At 50.8% G+C, this 9854-nt stretch overlaps 1 protein-coding gene across 1 annotated transcript in view; it reads left to right on the top strand.

Moving 5' to 3' along the window:
• The first annotated feature begins 7865 nt into the window (after positions 1–7865).
• Positions 7866–9854, top strand: part of septin2 (septin 2) — a 77387-nt gene continuing 75398 nt past the window's right edge. The window contains 1 exon segment of the mRNA XM_070883242.1: positions 7866–7917. The gene's annotated coding sequence lies outside the window, so the exon portion shown is untranslated.

Raw genomic sequence — 9854 nt, 5'->3', positions numbered from 1 at the left:
AGCTAAAAGGGTGTGACAGAGTGGCCATCATTCTCAAAGTGCTTGAGAAGTACCACCAGCGCTGCCTCTGCAAGATCCTGCAAATCCCCTGGATAGACGCACCAGTGTTCTCGCTCAGGCCAACATCCCCAGCATCGAAGCACTGACCACGCTCGACCAGCTCCGTTGGGCGGGCACGCCCAACATGAGACTCCCAAAGCAAGCGCTCTACTCAGAACTCCGATACGGCAAGCGAGCCCCAGGTGGACAGAGGAAACATTTAAAGGACACCCTCAAAGCTTCCTTGATAAAGTGCAACATCCCCACCGGCACCTGGGAGTCCCTGGCCCAAAGTGGAGGAAACGCATCTGGGAGGGCACTGAGCACCTCAAGTCTGTCATGTATCTTACATTATTATATATAACTGTATCCTAACATGCTATATATGACTGTAATAAGATATGACTTGTAACCACCAGTATACCTTACCACCAGGGGTGCACTTGCAAGAGACAGGTATATAAGGATAGGTCTCAGGCAAGTGCAGCATTCCAGAGCTGTGAAATAAAGGTGCAGGTCCAGAGTGACCTTGACTTCACGACATGCATCGTGTGAATCTGTACTGAGGGGACAGGACTTTACAGTGGTGACGGGTTACGGGATTACAGAATCCACAGAATGGCGAACAACGGATCAGATGAAAAGTACAATGTGGGAGACAATTGGGAGGACTTTATAGAAAGGCTCCAGCAAAGCTTTGTAACCAAAGACTGGTTAGGCGATGATAAGGCAGACAAGAGAAGAGCCCATCTCTTGACCAGCTGTGGCTCGAAAACATACGCTTTAATGAAGGATCTGTTGGCACCCGAGAAACCAGCAAGCAAGTCGTTTGAAGAATTGAGCACACTGGTAAGAGACCACCTGAAGCCAGCGAGCAGCCTACACATAGCCAGACACAGGTTCTACAACTACAGACGCTGTGTGGGCCAGAGCATACCCGACTTCGTGGCGGAACTTCGGAGGTTGGCTAGTTTATGTGAGTTCTCCGATGAACTGAGGAGAGAAATGCTGAGAGACTTTTTCATTGAAGGAATAGACCTTGCAGGCATATTCCGAAAGCTCATAGAGACCAAGAACCTGACCTTAGAGGCAGCAGCACTGGTTGCACAGACATTCTTGGTAGGGGAAGAAGAAACGAGGTTGATTTACAATGCAGGTACGACAACTAACGAAATATCAGAAGAAGAAGTTCACAGCACTAAACAAGCTGCTACCCCCACACACAGACAAAACCGGGAGAACAGGCTCTCGACTGCAGGCAGAAGCCATCAAGGGCCACAGGAACGACCGTTCACACCTCATCAACCCACAATGCGAGCAATCAACTACAAACTGAGAGAAGCTCAAGAGAGATCACCCAAACGCAGCTCATTCTTTGGGAACTCTTTGAACAATGGAACAGGTCTGTGCTGGAGGTGTGGGGGTGGGCACTCGTCAAGGGGATGTCGATTTCAGCAGGTTGTTTGCAGAAATTGTGAATATACAGGGCATTTGGCCCGTATGTGCAAATAAACGGCAGCTCAGCTGGTATACGAATCGGATGGGTCGGAAAGCGGACCAGAAGATGGTGGGGACAGTACCCGGGACACCGGTGTACAGTGGGTCAACACGATCAATGACCGCTGCTCCTACAACAGGACGCCTCCTATAATGATGAGGGTCCTACTCAACAGGATATCTGTCAACATGGAGCTGGATACGGGAGTGAGTCAATCTCTCATGGGCGCTCAACTATTTGAACAACTGTGGCCGCATAAAAGAGACAGACCAAAACTCACATGGGTCGACACCACACTAAGGACCTATACCAAAGAAATCGTACCAGTCCTCGGCAGCGCCATGCTCTCTGTCACACACAAAGGGACAGTGAACCGACTTCCCCTGTGGATTGTCCCCGGAGACCCCCCAGCACTGCTGGGGAGAAGCTGGCTGGCAAAACTAAACTGGAAATGGGATGATGTCCATGCCATGTCATTAGAGGAATGGACCTCCTGCTCAACAGTTATAAAGTGATTTGAACATCTCTTTCAGCCAGGTGTGGGCACTTTCAATGGGGCCAAAGTCAAAATCTACATCACACAGGATGCTAGACCGGCCCATCACAAGGCCAGAGCTGTACCCTATGTGATGAGGGAAAAGATTGAACACGAACTAGACAGGCTTCTGCGGGAAGGCATTATATCACCTGTGGAATTTAGCAACTGGGCAAGTCCCATCGTCCCAGTCATGAAGCCTGATGGATCCGTACGAATCTGTGGGGACTACAAATCTACCATAAACAGAGTCTCCCTACAGGATCAGTACCCGCTGCCCAGAACGGAGGACTTTTTTGCCACATTGGATAGAGGTAAACTTTTCTCAAAATTAGATCTCACATCTGCGTATATGACGCAAGAATTGACCGAGGAATCCAAGCTACTCACCACCATCAACACACATCGAGGCCTTTTCATGTACAATCGATGCCCATTCGGCATCAGGTCGGCAGCTGCCATATTCCAGCGCAACATGGAGAGTCTGCTCAAGTCCATCCCGGGGACGGATTTCAAGATGACATACTTATCACGGGCAGGGACATCGACTCCCATCTCCGTAATTTGGAGGAAGTACTAAAACGGTTGGATCGGGTAGGCCTACGAGTCAAGAAATCCAAGTGCCTGTTTCTCGCACTCGAGGTTGAATTTTTGGGCAGAAGGATTGCCGCTGATGGAATCCGCCCAACAGAGTCCAAAACAGAAGCAATTTGCCTGGCACCCAGGCCCCGGAATGTCTCAGAACTGCGCGCCTTTCTTGGGCTACTCAATTACTTTGGGAACTTTATGCAGAACTTAAGCACGCTGCTGGAGCCTCTCCACGTGCTACTCAGAAAGGGGTGCGATTGGTTTTGGGGAGACGCCCAGGAACGCGCCTTCAATAAGACACGCAACCTTCTGTGTTCCAACAGTGTTTTGACTTTCTTTGACCCAGGTAAAAAGCTAGTTCTCACATGCGATGCGTCAGCATATGGGGTCGGGTGCGTTTTACAACATGTCAATAATGCGGGCAAATTACAACCCATAGCTTATGCCTCCAGGTCACTTTTGCGGGCGGAGCGTGGGTACGGAATGGTAGAGAAGGAGGCGCTCGCGTGCGTGTACGGTGTCAAAAAGATGCACCAATACCTTTTCGGGGCCAAGTTCGCGTTAGAAACCAACCACAAACCCCTCACGTCCCTCCTATCCGAGAGCAAGGCAATAAACGCCAATGCCTCGGCGCGAATTCAATGGTGGGCACTCATGCTGGCGTCCTACGACTACACAATAAGGCACAGACCAGGCACAGGCAACTGTGCCGATGCGCTCAGCAGGCTACCCCTGGCGACCACGGAAGGGTCTGATGAACAGGACTGTGAGATAGTCATGGTAATCAATGCCTTTGAGTCCACAGGTTCGCCCATGACGGCTCGCCAAATCAGAGCCTGGACGGCCAGCGACCCCACGTTATCCTTAGTAAAAAGATATGTCCTAACCAGTAATTGGGCAGAGGCTCGCGATGCCTGCCCCGAGGAATTAAAACCCTTTCACAGGCGCATGCATGAGCTATCACTACAAGCAGACTGCCTGATGTGGGGCAGCCGGGTAGTCATGCCTCTGCGAGGCAGAGAGGCATTTGTCCGGGAGCTCCACTGCGAGCACCCGGGGATCGTTCTCATGAAGGCCATAGCCAGATCCCACGTCTGGTGGCCTGGTATTGATGCAGACTTGGAGCTCTGCGTCCGAAGGTGCACCATTTGTGCCCAACTCAGCAATGCCCCCAGGGAGGCTCCACTGAGCCCCTGGCCCTGGCCTTCCAAACCGTGGTCGCGGGTGCACGTAGACTATGCGGCCCCATTCATGGGCAAAATGTTCCTCGTAGTTGTAGATGCATTTTCAAAGTGGATCGAATGCACCATTTTAAACTCGAGCACAACCTCCACCACTGTGGAGAGCCTCGCAACCATGTTTGCAACGCACGGAATCCCTGACATATTGGTCAGTGACAATGGTCCGTGCTTCACCAGCGCAGAATTCCAAGACTTTATAATTGACCACGGCATAAATCACCTCACGACAGCACCGTTCAAGCCGGCCTCCAACGGCCAGGCGGAGAGAGCAGTGCAAATCATTAAACAAGGCATGCTTAAAATCCAAGGTCCCACGCTGCAGGGTCGCCTGTCGCGACTGCTGCTGGCATACAGATCTCGTCCACGCTCACTGACTGGGATCCCCCCTGCGTAACTGTTGATGAAAAGGACTTTAAAAACAAGGCTCTCATTAATCCTCCCAGACATGCACGAAATCATTGAGGCAAAGCGCCGTAAGCTGACTGAGTACCATGACAGAAATTCGAGGGGGAGATGAAATGAGATAGGGGACAAAGTGTTTGTACTAAACTATGGCAGGGGTCCCAAATGGCTTGTAGGGACAGTAACGGGCAAGGAAGGAAACAGGCTACTGGTAGTACAAATGGACAATGGCAAAACCTGCCGGAGGCATGTAGACCAAGTCAAAAGCAGATTTACCAACAACACTGCGGAACCAGAGGCAGACTACAATGTGGAACTCGCACCACACCTGGTGGACAGACAGAGGGAACAACCTGAGGAAAGGGCAATCCCAACAGACAGCCCAGGCGAGTCAACAACAATCACACCAATCGAAACAGACAGCCCAGGCGAGATACCAGCAACCACACCCAAAGAAAAACAGACACCAAGGAAAACAACTTAACCACAACTCAGACGCTCCACGCGAGAGCGTAGACCACCTGAGAGACTGAACCTATAAAGACAATAAGACCTTGGGGGAGGGTGATGTCATGTATCTTACATTATTATATATAACTGAATCCTAACATGCTATACATGACTGTAATGAGATATGACCTGTAACCACCAGCATACCTTACCACCAGGGGTGCACTTGCAAGAGACAGGTATATAAGGACAGGTCTCAGGCAAGTGCAGGTCCACAGTGACCTTGACTTCACTACATGCCTCGTGTGAATCTGTACTGAGGGGACAGGACTTTACAAAGTTTCGTCGTCAAGGGTACGCAGAAATCAAGCGCAGGCAGCGGAAGGAGCGTGCGGCAAACCAGACTCCCCAACCACTGTCTGTCCCACCTGTGTCAGAGACTGTAATTCCCATATTGGACTGTTCAGTCACCTGAGAACTCACTTTTAGAGTGGAAGCAAGTCTTCCTTGATTTCGAGGGACTGCCTATGATGATGATGATGATCATTGAGACCTGGCTACAAGGTTGGCACAACTGGGAGATAAATATTCCAGATCGTTAGAAATGACAGGGAAATTGGAAAAGAAGGAGGAATTGCAATGTTGATGAGGGACATTATTAAAGCATTAGAAAGACGGGTTATCAGTCAGGGTGAGGAGGCAGTAGCAATGCGATGGGTAGAATTGCGGAATAGAAAAGGATGCAAGGCTTTGGTGGGAGTTGTTTACAGACTCCAGATAGCAGCGATAAAGTAGTGGGATACATAAACATGGAGATCAGAGAAGCTTGTTGCAAAAGCAGCGTAGTTATTAGGGAAAGAGTGACTGAGCAAGTGGACAAATATGAGCTGATAAGAGAGAGCCAGCATCGATTTGTGGAGGGTAAGCTCATGTCTAATGAATGTAGTTGAATTTTTTGAGGCAGTAATTAATGTGATAACTAAATGATAAGATGTAAGCAATCTATGAATGTTATTTATATGGGCTTCCAGTGGGCATTCAACTAGGTTCCACATTAGAGACTGTTAACAAAAATGAGAGCGTATGGAATTGGAGACAACCTATTGGCTTGGATAGGGAATTGGTTAGAAGGTGGGAGGCAGAGAGTAGGGATAAAGGGACGTACGGATATAGCGAGTGGTGTCCCCCGGGATCTGTATTGGTGTCACAGGTGAAAACCTTGTATAAATGACTTGGATGAAGCAATAGAGACCCGTATATCTAAGTTTGCTGACAACATTAAGTTAGGCGGCTCAGTAAATAGTATAGATGGGAGCAGAAAGTTGCACAGGGACATTGATAGATTGAGTGAGTGGGCAAAACGGTGGCAAATGGAGTTCAATGTGGGAAAGTGTGAGGTCATCCATTTTGGACCCAAGAAAGATAAGTCAGAATATTTTCTAAATGGTGAGAAGCTAGGAACTGTGGAGGAGCAGAGAGATTTAGGGGTCCAAGTATAGAAATCTCTAAACGTTCATAGACAAAAATAATGAAAAGGCTAATGGAATGTTGGCCTTTTCTCCAGAGGGCTGGAATACAAAGGGGCGGACATTATGTTACAGCTGGACAGAGCTCTGGTTAGACCCCTCGGCAGCACAGCGTTCAGTTCTGGGCCCTGCTCCTCTGGAAGGATAGATTGGCCTTGAAGCGGGTGCAGTGCAGATTCACCAGAATTATACCGGGGCTAGAACGTTAAATTATGAGGGAACGTTGCGCAGACTAGGCTTGTATTCCCTTGAATATGGAAGATTTAGGGGTGATCTAATTGAGGCGTTTAAAATGATTTAAAGATTTGACAGGGGATATGGAAATTATTTCCTCTGGTGGGGAGTTCAGAACAAGGGGACATAACTTTAAAATTAGAGCCAGGCCGCTCAGGGGTGATGTCAGGAAGCACATCTTCACACAAAGGGTGGTGTAAATCTGGAACTTTCTCCCCCCAAAATCTGTTGAGACTGGGGGGTCAATTGAAAATGTTAAAACTGAGGTTGCTAGATTATTGTTGGGCAAGGGTATGAAGGGATATGTGTTATATATGCAGACTATAGATATACTCTCTGTGTAGTCACTGTATAGTTGCATAAGATGGAGACTTGTTACCTGATGTACTATCAAAAAGGGTTATACTGTGTATATACTATGGTGGCACCACTAGAGGGTGCAACTGGTAGAGACCGGGGTTTCCTGCCCTGGTGGCAGGGGCTGTATAAAAGGGTAGCCACCATGCGGCTGCCTCACTCTGGAGTTACGAATAAAGGACCAAGGTCACTACAGTTTAAGTACAACACATTGTCTCGTGGAGTCATTCACAAGTACATTACAGACATAACAACTGGCGACGAGAATACGGACTTTAACACGATTACCTTTGGCACACTAAAAGACTTCGCAGAGGATGATGATTGGGATGCCTTCACGGAAAGGCTCGAACAATATTTTGTGGCAAATGACCCGGCAGGGGAGACGGACACATTGGCGGAGAAGCGCAAGGCTATACTGCTGACCAGTTGTGTGCCTGAGGTTTACCGCCTCGTCAGGGACTTGCTGGCACTCACGAAGGCCAAGGATAAGACATACGATGAGCTGAAAAACGCACAGCAGGTTAGGCAACAACTATTTTTGTTGTATCAGTAAAATAAATGTAAATCAAGTACCCCTTTAATGGCACTAAAACCGACAATTTAAACAAATTAAACTTTAAACTGTCAAATTAAAATTTGGTTGCCGGGGGTGATGATGCACTCCAGTCCCTCCGGCGCCCACCTCTCGCAGAAGGCTGCGAGCGTACCGGTGGACACTGTGTGCTCCATCTCCAGGGACACCCTGGCCCAAACTGGAGTGCTTCATCACCACTGGAAACAAGATTTGTTTGTTTTTGTTCAAGTTTATTTGAATTTTCGTTAATTTACATGTTTTATTGATTGTGCCTCTTTAACAAGGGGGCGCATGACTTTTCATGATTAATTGAAAGAATCAGCAACGTGTGTGCCTTCCCCTTTAAACACGCCCCACAAGACATATGCCTGCCCCTTTAAACAGATCCCGCCCCCTAGAGTGTGGTTTGGAGCGCGCTGCAACCCTGCTCTCGCGAGACCGCTGGAGCCCAGGGCAGGAGTGCCCGCCCGGTGAGTGTGTGAGGGAGGGAGCTGTCTGGCCTCAGCTCAGCCCGCACCGCCCGCGGTGTGTGTGTGAGAGAGAGCGCGAGTGAGCTGTCCGGCCCGAAGACAGGCCCGGCCCGGCCCAGCCCAGCCCAGCGCCGTGAGTATGAGGCGTTCCCCGGACACTCACCCACCCCCAGCCTGCCGCTACTCATCCGGCCCGGGGCAGATCTTGGTCACCGGGACAGGGGGAGGCGCTCTCCTCCCCGGGGGCAGCGCGGCGCGGGAGGGGGAGATTGGGGGTGGAGGTACTGGCGAGGGGGAAGATTGGGGGTGGAGATACTGGGGAGGGGGAGATTGGGGGTGGTGGAGATACTGGGGAGGGGGAGATTGGGGTGGAGGTACTGGGGAGGGGGTGATGGGCGGGGTGGAGGTACTGGGGAGGGGGTGATGGGCGGGGTGGAGGTACTGGGGAGGGGGTGATGTGCGGTGTGGAGGAACTGGGGAGAAGGTGATGGGCGGGGTGGATGAACTGGGGAGGGGGTGATGGCCGTGGTGGAGGTACTGGGGAGGGGGTGATGTGCGGTGTGGAGGAACTGGGGAGGGGGTGATGGGCGGGGTGGAGGTACTGGGGAGGGGGTGATGGGCGGGGTGGAGGTACTGGGGAGGGGGTGATGTGCGGTGTGGAGGAACTGGGGAGAAGGTGATGGGCGGGGTGGATGAACTGGGGAGGGGGTGATGGCCGTGGTGGAGGTACTGGGGAGGGGGTGATGTGCGGTGTGGAGGAACTGGGGAGGGGGTGATGGGCGGGGTGGATGAACTGGGGAGGGGGTGATGGGCGGGGTGGAGGTACTGGGGAGGGGGTGATGTGCGGTGTGGAGGAACTGGGGAGGGGGTGATGGGCGGGGTGGATGAACTGGGGAGGGGGTGATGGGCGGGGTGGAGGAACTGGGGAGAGGGTGATGGGTGGGGTGGATGAACTGGGGAGGGAGTGATGGGCGGGGTGGAGGAACTGGGGAGGGGGGTGGAGGAACTGGGGAGGGGGGTGATGGGCGGGTGGAGGAACTGGGGAGGGGGTGATGGGCGGGGTGGAGGTACTGGGGAATGGGTGGGCTGGAGGTACTGGGGAGGGAGGTAGATGGGTAGGGTGGAGGTGCTGGGGAGGGGGGGGGTGGGGTGGAGGAAACTTGGGGGAGTGGGTAGAGGAAACTCAGGAGGGGGTACTGGGGAGGGTGGGATGGAGGTACTGGGGAGGGGGTGATTAGGGGGGAACTGGGGAGGGGGAAAGGAGGTGATGGGATGGGTATGTATATTTACAAAATTCCAGAGAACAAATTGCATGTTTTGTTTCCCCATTGGTTTTGTGGCTAAAGACACTGTCATCATACATCAGAAAGCTCCAGGCTCAGTTCCTGGGTCTGTGCTGTAATTTGACTAGGCTCGGCCAGTTTGGGGCTAAGTTTTATCTGCACTGTTGCTCGGCTAGCAAGGAGGAAATAGTTAATCTTGTGTCTGTGTGCACCTCCTGTTATCTTTTTACATTAGAACTTTATATAACAGAATGCCTCTGTAAACTTGCACTGTAGTTAGGTTACAGTGGGGGGAGGAGAGGAGGATTAGGGTGCTGCAGCGCCACCAGTGGCTGAAAGAATTTATAATGCATGTGCAAAAATGAGGACCGAATTACATTTTTCCCCCGGTCCAAAGATTTAGAGAAGGAAGATCTTGTTGGATACTGCAGCTGGAGTTTAGAATGGAGAATTATGCCTGGAGATGTAGTGATTGTAGTTTTATCAGCTGGAGAGATGTTCTTGTGTAATGGTCATCATCTGACTGTTGGACTGTCACTTAAAGCTGCACAGAAACATTGCAATTGGTGCTACTTCTGTACATAGTCATTTTGTAACTGTTATAGTTGCTGTGCACAGTTTCGTTGAAAAAAACATCCATAGCCTGTTGCTCAA

Source organism: Pristiophorus japonicus, chromosome 6, assembly GCF_044704955.1.
Source record: "Pristiophorus japonicus isolate sPriJap1 chromosome 6, sPriJap1.hap1, whole genome shotgun sequence".
In the NCBI taxonomy this organism is placed as follows: Eukaryota; Metazoa; Chordata; class Chondrichthyes; family Pristiophoridae; genus Pristiophorus; species Pristiophorus japonicus.
This window is presented reverse-complemented; position numbering and strand designations above follow the sequence as displayed.